At 30.2% G+C, this 10201-nt stretch overlaps 1 protein-coding gene across 3 annotated transcripts in view; it reads right to left on the reverse strand.

The window, feature by feature from the left end:
- Window positions 1-9773, reverse strand: part of LOC149534503 (uncharacterized) — a 47883-nt gene extending 38110 nt beyond the window's left edge. For 2 of the 3 annotated variants that reach the window (XM_089805564.1, XM_089805563.1), the window contains exon 1: window positions 9374-9773. The gene's annotated coding sequence lies outside the window, so the exon portion shown is untranslated. The remainder of the gene's footprint in view (window positions 1-9373) is intronic. The other variant, XM_089805565.1, reaches the window with a different exon arrangement.
- Window positions 9774-10201: the final 428 nt, after the last annotated feature.

The raw sequence follows: 10201 nt of genomic DNA on the forward strand, positions 1-10201 counted from the left end.
GCAATTTATTTTTCATTTGGTTAAGTAGATCAGAAATTATTAAAAAAATGGTAGACATATGTTTGAGAGGACTGTCAAAACATTGATATAGAAAAATTAACTTCACAATGCTAATCTTGTACAAAAATTATAAAATTTATATGATTATAAACGTAAGAAAACACGTGAGATGATGGTGGTAATTTTAGAGATACCCACTCCACCATTTACAAACATGATGAAGTCAAAGAAGAGAATTGACCTTAGAAGATGAAAAAAAAGTCTGAAGCAATGGAAATGGAGGGAAAACATCAACCCAAGTCTTTAGGTGGTTTAACAGGATTATTGCCTGGTTTAAACATGATCGTGCTTTTTTGATAACAAAATGTGGTTGCATTATGCTTAGTGAGAGTGAAATTTTCATACTAGACATAATGTGATCGCATTATGCTTAGTAAAAATATACTAAAAATAATGTAATCGCATTATATATGTGTAAAAGTAACTTCAACTGTTCAGAGGCCTAATAGGTCTACTTAGGACCAAATAAAGAAGAAACTACCCCAAAAATAGATTGATTTCACCAAATAAATGATTGGATCAGATAGGGCACACTAAAAAATGTCTAAATCCTGAGTTTGATGCTTTGAATCGGTCATGCATGGGATACATTAGAACCATCACATTTTTCAATCGCTTCATCATTTGGTTTAGAATATTGTGAGAGTAATCAAAAAAATGTTGTAAGGAAAACATGTGTATTACCAAATACTTCTCAAAGCCCACCACAAAAGGGGTGTGGTGAAGGGACAATGCACAGTGGGTTTTATACAAAGATTCAAATGCCAATTCAATCAAGGAAAGTTTAGCTTCTGGAACTCAAGTTGTGGACCCTGGAAACATTTAGTTTGTTTTTCATTCAAATAGTGACCCTTACAAGGTAGACCTATTTTCAATGAAACAGTACAATGTAAAGTCAGGATATAGATTCTTATTGTTGAACCAGAAAATAAACCATCTTGTGAAGAAATGACAGAGACTACTTGTGAAAGCTTTGAAGTATGTCAATTCATTTTAGTCAACTTTCTCTTTGATTTTTATCATGTAGGAAAATTCGGTGATCGGTTTTTTGTGTGTATGTTGAATAGGAGGAAGAATGGTCTAAAATTGAGCCAAGGGTCAGCTTCATCACAAATTTTCCATGAAAGTCTAGTAATTGCAACGATCATCTTCATCACGAGTTTTCCGTGACAGTCTAGTAGTTGTAGGTGTTAGCTTCATCACAAGTTTTTCGTGAAAGTCTAGTAGTTGTAGGTGTCAGTTTCATCACAAGTTTTCCATGAAAGTCTAGTAGTTGCAACTGTCAACTCCATCATAACTTTTCTATCAAACTCTAGTAGTTGCAGGTGCTAGTTTCATCACAATTTTTCCATGACAGTTTAGCAGTTGCAGGTGTCATAGTCATCACAAGTTTTCCATGACAGTCTAGTAGTTACAGGTGCCAACTTCATCACAAGTTTTCCATGATAGTCTTATAGTTGCAGGTGTCATATTCATCACAAGTCTTCCATGATAGTCTACTAGTTTGAAGTGTCAGCTTCATCACAAGTTTTCCATGACATTCTAGTAGTTGAAGTGTCATCTTCATCACAAGTTTTCCATGACAGTCTAGCAGTTGCAGGTGCCAACTTCATCACAAGTTTTTCATTGTAGTCTAGTAGTTGCAAGTGTCATCTTCATCACAAGTTTTCTATGAAAGTCTAGTAGTTACAAGTGTCATCTTCATCACAAGTTTTCCACGACAGTCAAGTAGTTGCAGGTGCCAGCTTCATCACAAGTTTTCCATGACAGTCTAGTAGTTGCAGGTGCAATATTCATCAAAAGTTTTAGATATATCATGTGTTAAGTGAAACCAAGGTGAATGTTAACTAGGTCTTCCTAGTCTCCACAATCTCAAGGATAATCAGAGTCTTTCAATATGCCACCACCACTAGATTTGGAGGGCATAGAAATGCAACCATCATTATCCTATACAATACACTTAATTTTGTATGTCGCAATCATTTTGTCACGTGTATACATGATCTTGTTTCTAATGTAACAAATGTTTGTATGAGTATTTGGATTTAAGTATGTAGTTATATGACTTCTATGTAGTTTTTTCATTAGTGTCAGTTTGTTGTAAATACTGTTGTTTTCATGAAATAAATATTTCTTTTGGATTTCTCAAGAAGCTTATGTACAACCATTGAATCCTAATTCACAAAATTCTTCAGAGTGGCAAGAGCAAGAAAAAGAACAAACTAGTAGAGATGGACAGAGATATCAAATTAATTATACAAATAGCATCTTTAAATCAAGTTGGGTTTGATATGGTTTTTAACAATTGGAATGCTTTATTTGTTGTCATCTCTCCTGTACCTTTTTATAAGATCATGTTAAGTTGTGTTTCAATGCACCTGCTTTTTTAAGTTGTCTATAGAGCTTATCACTAAACTTTAGATTTCTATTTTCATGTAGGTACTATAAAAGGACAAAGAGGTCTAGTTGGAAGAAAGATTCAAAACCAATGACATCAATTAAGGTGAGATATCTAAGATTATGTTTTCCTTCTTAATTTATGAAGTAGGGTGATCCTTGCTATCCAAATTATACAATTACTTTTTATTAAGGTTCTCTCTCTCTCTCTCTCTCTCTCTCTCTCTCTCTCTCTCTCTCTCTCTCTCTCTCTCTCTCTCTCTCTCTCTCCCTCCTTGTACCCCTTAAGACAAACTTGATGGCTATAATGTGTTAGAAGGAGCCCTAAGGGGTCTGAGAACTTCTCAAAAGAGACATTATGTAGCCCCTAATGACCCCATATGACTCCTTGGGACATGTTACAACCATCAAGTGTGTTTTGAGGGGTATTACAACCCCTTAGAGCACATTAAATGGATATAATACAATTCTTCCACCAAGCCTAGATTTCAACCCTTTTGTGGATCTAGAGGCTCAATCATAAGATTAAAGGATTGGCCAACAGAAAATTGTTATTGTATATCAATTGATTGCAAAACGTTTTGTTGAGCAAAAAATATTGTAGAGATCAAGAGGAAAACTAGCTATGGAGAATATAGTTATGAACTCTGTTAAGAATGAAACTATTAACTAACTACTCAGGATTAAGAGACAAGCCCACCTAGTTAATGGGAAAGTGTGGGAAGAGATTCTTGGACCCATAATAGAAGTTACAAATAAGGACCTGAAGAGCTAGGAATGGGAAAGTGGCAAAGGAGAAAAGTAAGATATGTATGTGAGACTATGTCAAATGATGATGATGAGTACTCAACATCTACTAGTAGCTCAAGTAGTAATAGAAGGTCTTCAATGCACATGTACTGAGAAAAAAAATTTCAAATAGAAAAAGTGACAAGTGTTGTGGATTAATCCATAGAGAAATATAAACTCTATCATTCCCCCACTCTCTCTCTATCCACCTTTATCTCTCACTCCTCCCTTGCATCTCCTTCCCCCCTCTCTCTCCATCTTTCTCAGTCTCTCTCATTGCTTTAGATTTTACATACCCCAATGGGATTATGGAGAACTAGATGCAATGTTTCTAGTTCTTCATAACATGATCACGTTCTATTAAGCATAACGTGATTGCATTTGAAATGTGATCATGTTATGGCTTAGATCATTTTTTTAAAATTTTATATTCTTGGCTCATTAACAAGCCAAACTCCATTTTGAAATTTGATGAAAAGTACACATAACGCGATTGCATTATGTGTAGTTTTGACTTTTTTCATGGTGTCCACTTTTTTGCACATCATCTTGTTACATATTCCCATTAGTAATCTCAATCATATTTGAAATCCTTATGCAAGACCCAAGTTGTGACAATAATTCAATCCACAATTCATTCTAAGAAGGTGGACTGATCAATAATATCATAGAAGGTATAAATGTTCATAATTAAAAGAAATGATTATTAATATTGAATACAACCCTTATCATATGGTTAGTGGGGGTGTTATATCCTAGGAAAACTAGGCATTGATGCCCCATAGGGGAGAGAAACGTGACAAAACCATCCCAATTTGTTTCATGGTTTCTAAGCATGATGCAAAACTTAGCCAAATAATGTGGAATGAAATTTAAGATATAAACTAAAAAACTTAACCTCATGCAAATTGAGAATTTCTAAACCTAATAATCTTTTTCCAATATCTAGGAGTTTTATCATACCTAAACTATTTTAATACTTAAGATTCATGAGCATGTTCCTCAAGATATATCTTCAATTTCAAAATCCTCTAAAGATAAAATACTTTTTTTTTATAAGGCTAAGGAAGCTATAATTTCTTGAGTGGGATGAACGATCAATGCTAAATATTGAGCATGTGAAAGTGTATTGAGAAATGTTTCCTTCTTAAGATGAAAAAATGGATATTTATGAGTACTTGAGAAATTTTTTAGCATATTCAACCTATGAAATAATTCCCTATGGAGAAGATAATACATTTCCTCATTTCTTAAGTTTAGGAAACCTCACCTTAATCTTTTAGAGGTTGGTTACTAATGGCAATAGAGGGCTTTGGTGGGGCTCCATCATTAGTATGCTCTTAGATTTATGACTAAAATCATCAACTTATACTGTTCATCCCTCATTTTTGTTGAACAAAGGCTTTTATTGAATCGTCAAGAGGTAAGCTTATGACAATTAGAGGCCAAATGATAGTCAACACTCATGCTCATATGATTGAATAAAATAACATGCATTAATAAATTTCAAGGGGTGTGCTTCCCTAGGCCAAATTTTGTATCAACTATCTACTTTAGATCCTTGAAGAGTTCAACTTCAAATTATATCTTCTTTTGGGGTCAAGCCAAAACATGACTTTTCTTTTGGATTGATGCATATGAATTTTTATTTTTTTTAAATTAATAAAATAAATTTGGCATGACAAGGGTAATCTAGGAAATTCCATCCACACAGGTACAAAGACTTTCTTGTATGAAATAACAAAATCTCTAACCAATGGTAAAAGAACCAACAATGAAGAAAAGAAAATTTCTTAAGAAAATCTTCAACATCGATACTTCATAAAAGAAAATGAAAACCTTTGGCAAAACTTTAGATGATACCATGCTGAATTCTATGCAAAACCTAGGTCATATTTACCTAGTCTTTGAGCATAATTTCAAAGGAGATACTTTACACAAAATATTATATCAAACTTTAAAAAATAATTATTTGCATAAACTATCAATTTTAGAATGAGGAGGACTACATTGTAGGGTGTTTTGATTGATGTATTTTACAGAATGTTTTATGTTTTCGAAACTTTAACTAAAGACAAAATCTGTAGTTGTAAAAGTTTGATATTATTTTAAAGGTGTATAGAAAATACTCACAAATGAGGAAAATTATAAGTATCGTCATAAATATAGAAAAACACTATCAAATCCTACTTAAGGAAACACAACCTAACACCAACAAAACAAAACAATTTTTTTTGCTATTGAATTACACCAAACAAATATATATATATATATATATATATATATATATATATATATATAGACACACACACACACACACACACACACACACACACACTCTCCCCGCCATAACAAATATTATAATATAAAGAGTAAACATAAGAATGCAAATTTGTGTCAAACAAAATTGTGAAAATCAATTTAATCTAAGAAAATATTCTAACAATGATATTGTATAAACTTTTGAAATTTTGATTATCATGTGTGCATAGTAATTAAAAGCAATATCATTATTGTCCAAATAAAAATCCTAAATAAAAAAATTGATGGCACCATGCTTACTTTGCCTTAAAACTAACCCTCTAATATATATTCATGAGAGAGTTAGAATAAAACACCTAACTGTACATTAAAAACCCATATTATATAGAAATTTGCTTTAAAAAATTAATCTAATTTAATTGTTAGTCCCAGCCTTATATAAGGTAGGGAACTAATGTTTTTGTTTGACCCTCTAGTATTTCTTTTTTAAACAAGCAAGGTCATATTTTCAAAGTTTTGAGCTGTATATTTTTTAAATCATTTATTAGAAGGAAAATTCTATTTTTTGATTGGTCAAAGTTCATTTTCCTAGGCATAAATCCTATTTTTCAGGAATAGTAAAATTTAGAAAAATTGAAAAGATATTCTTGTTAGAATTTGTTTGATATTTTATACAAACTTCTGCAATGTGTCAAATTAGTGTTAAAGGAAATTGGATAAGAACAAACTAATTAAATGGCTACTATTTGTCTGCTTGTGCAAATATAATGAGGCGGCGACCTCACACCACCATAGCCAGCCAAACATTTGTTGCTGATATTACTGCCCAAACGTTGCCTGACGCACGTTCAGTTCCTCTCCACTGCACCTTGGTTACGAGCCTGATCTAAAGGTTGAAAGTCGGACCTCCATGCCCGTCCATTCTCCAACAAAAAAAAATGATGGAAACGAGGGCAAAAACGTAGATTTTTATTGGTCCATGATATAAAAATATAAAACTAATTGTATAGTTTGCATAGCTTATGCTTTTAATATCTATTTTTTATTATGGGTTTGGTTTATTTCTACATTATTTTAAGCTTAAAGAATTTTATTATACTATTCCAAATAATAGACATTAAAAATATTAAGAAGTATTTTATTTTTATAGTTTGATTTTGATTAAAAAGAAATTTTAGATATGTATTTTATTTTTATATTGTTTATTAAATTATGTATTGTAAATTGTTTATTGTTTTATGAATATTTTTGAATTGTTTGTTCAAGTATTCTTATTATTTATTTATTTATTTATATTATTTTTATTCTATCTATTTATACATTTCATGTGTTCTATACTTTTTACCATTTAGTAAATGATTTAACTATTGAAACAATTTACCTCTTCTTTTTTATACTCAAAATTTGTTTAAAATCTATCTTGATCATAAAAATCATGAATTGAGGGTCGAATCGAAGATTATGTGCTGGGAAGAATTAATTTTAAGCCCCATAAGTTGACGGCAAATTAATAGTTATGTTATCTTTATTAAAATAATGTTATGTTATCTTCATTAAAATAATTCCTAATCCCTACATCATTTGAAAGATTTGAGAACTTTTTATAATTACATAATATTGTTTTAAACTTAAAGATTGTAGAAGAGTACATCATTCAAAAATATAGTAAAATATCATTTGATTCTTATAGAAACACAAAATTTTAAGCGCAAAATCATTTTCAAACAATTACTAAAACATACAACCCCACTATGACCCCAAAAGGCAAGGACCAAAGAGCTCTTGTTAATTAATAAATTAAAAAATTATTTTAAAAACTTATCTTAAAAATAAACTTTTAAACTCATATTTCTTACATTAACATTTATTTAAAATCTAAATACTATATAATTATTAAAAAATTATAGACTACATTTCAATCATATAAAGTTCATAAATAAATAAAAAGTGTAAGTATAATTTATTGTCGAGGGTCCTTCAAAGTCCACCACTTGCTCAGTGCAAGACACACCCCTCCCCTAAGAGTGCAAAGCATATCACATCATTTAATATAGTATTGTGATATTTATATTCACGAAAGACACACCCCTCCCCTAAGAGTGCAAAGCATATCACATTATTTAATATAGTATTGTGATATTTATATTCACGAAAGAACTAAAACAAAACACCTACCAAAATATTAAAAATGTATATTATTTAAAAATTTCCTTTGAAATTTTAATTAATTAATTAATTTTAAATCATTGAAATAATTTATCTTAAAAAATAACAAAATAAAAGTATTATTTATCAAAAGTTAAAACAAAATCAAGATATTGTTCACATTAATCAAAAATCTTATATTTAATTTAATAAAATATAGATATAATTCCTAATATTTAATTTACTTCGGTAGGAGCAGGCCTCAAATTTGATTACTGGTTGTTTTTACACTTTTGAACCATATATGACAAGTAAAATTTTTAGTAAACTATTATTGTAAGTAAGTTAGTATTATATTTAATATTACACATAAATGTGATTTTATAATATGTATAATATATATCTATGATAAATATATATTATTTTATATTATAATTTTTTATTTTTTATTTTAATTTTAATTATTTTTTATTTTTGATAGGTAAACAAACAAAACCTAGGTTATTTATTATTAGTAAGATTAATTATTATTATGTGTTAATCGCAAGTAGATTCGAACCCAAGACCTCCCCGATAAGAGGTTCGCAATTTAGCGATGTGTTATAGGCTCTTCCCTGATGAATGTGTATTTATATTAATTTAAAATCTTGTTGAAATAAAATATAATAAGTTTTAAAAACTTATTTTTAAAGACATAAATTTTAAAAATATCTTTAATACTTAGATTTTTATATATAGTACTTATTTATTATTTTAACTTATTCAAAATTTTACATATATTACTAAAATATATTACTAAAACATATTAATAAATAATACTAATATTTTCTAATTTATAGAATATTTAAATTTAACATGATCTCTTAAATTATTATAAAACAAAAAAATTGATTGTTTGACAATTAAATTTTTTTGAAACCAGTTTAGCCGTCATTAAAAAAACAATATAACAGGCAGGGCGATGTCAAATTCCAGGTCTCAGCAGCCTCTTTTCGAGAAAAATAAAATAAAATTCGACATGAAAGTAAAATAATAATTATTTCCGACCAGGGATAAAGCAGCATTTATCTAGTTCGTACGAGATTACTATCGGCGCTAAATGTTATATAATTATACGTTATACGAGAAATTTCAATTAGATGGGAAAATAAAATAAAGTTCATTATACTGTTTTTACCTTGGTAGAATTTTTTTAAAATAGATGATAAACTTGTTGGAAGAAAAAGCTGCTTTCAGTTTCGGATCATTCTCATGGCCATGGGTCAGGTTCAGAAACCAAAGCAAAAAGACAATGACGTATAATGAAGTACGATCACTGAAAATGCAGACACAATTCTTTTCAAATGCTATTTCAAACAAAAAAATTTGGACATTTGAAATGGATGCTATAAATTTTTGAGCGGATCAAATAATGAGTTTTGTATAGCAGATCAAATTTTGAGCAGAAACAAGAAGAAAATATGTAAGAAGCTATAGGCCACAGTTTTTTTCAAATGCTATTTTAAACAAATAAAACCTGATCAGGGCTGAGTTATAGGTATATCAGGTTTCGAAACAAAAGCAAATAGTATAATCCCTCCCTAAAAATGTCGACAAATGACTTTTCAAATGCTATTTCAAACAAATCGAACCTCATAATTATATTTGCTATGGATGCCACATAATTTTAGCGGATGAAATAATCAAAAGTTTTCGGGGTACAAATCGTAGAGAAAAGTACCTTTGTATAGCCAATTGCTGCTATAATTCCTCAAAATTAATCCTAAAAGCAATTTTGATGCCAGCGATCCTTCATCTTCTGTTAGTTTTCCATCTACCTGAGAGAAAGGACGCAAATACCTTTAAAGTACTTATACATGAAATCGAGGTGTTCACAGAGTAAAAGAGCTATGGCGGAAACTTCTGAACCCCTTTAGATTGGGAATTAAAGGGAGTGATAAGAAGCTTCACTGCGAGTTCCTGGTTGCAAGTTCGAAACCCGCTACACACTTCGCTTTTCCCTCTCCTTTCGCAGACACGTGTTACTTACCTACTATTATTTATTCGATGACAATCATTTTCCTATTTACCGTGTGAGAAAAGTGAAACGTGGGTGACCATGACCACTTTTCAGCAATTATACAATAATACACTTCCAAAATCCCACTAAAAAGCCATAACATAGAAAACGAAAGAAAACTCCCACATTAAATGGAAATTGAGCACTGTGGAAAAGCAAAAACTTAAGGCAGAAGTTAACGATGAAACGTAGAAAGATATTCCCCTTTTTTTGTAAGGTTACCATCAGCTAAACTCACGAGAAAAGAGAAATTCCACATGTATTAATATGAGGGTTTTTTTTTTTTTTTTTTTTGATGAATAAACCTTTTCCATTAAATAAAACTTTAAAGATACATATTCACAAAAAAAAATCAGGGATACAAGATCATCCCGTGAGTTCATATGGTCTAAGGCTGAAGACCAACTATTCATCAAAAAACATATATATAAAAAATATATAAAACTTCAAGCTGTAAGAGCAGTGCCAGCCGAAGGAGGGTTTTTGTCA

This window comes from Cupressus sempervirens, chromosome 10, assembly GCF_028749045.1.
Source record: "Cupressus sempervirens isolate cs-2001-9-10 chromosome 10, ASM2874904v1, whole genome shotgun sequence".
Classification (NCBI taxonomy): Eukaryota; Viridiplantae; Streptophyta; class Pinopsida; order Cupressales; family Cupressaceae; genus Cupressus; species Cupressus sempervirens.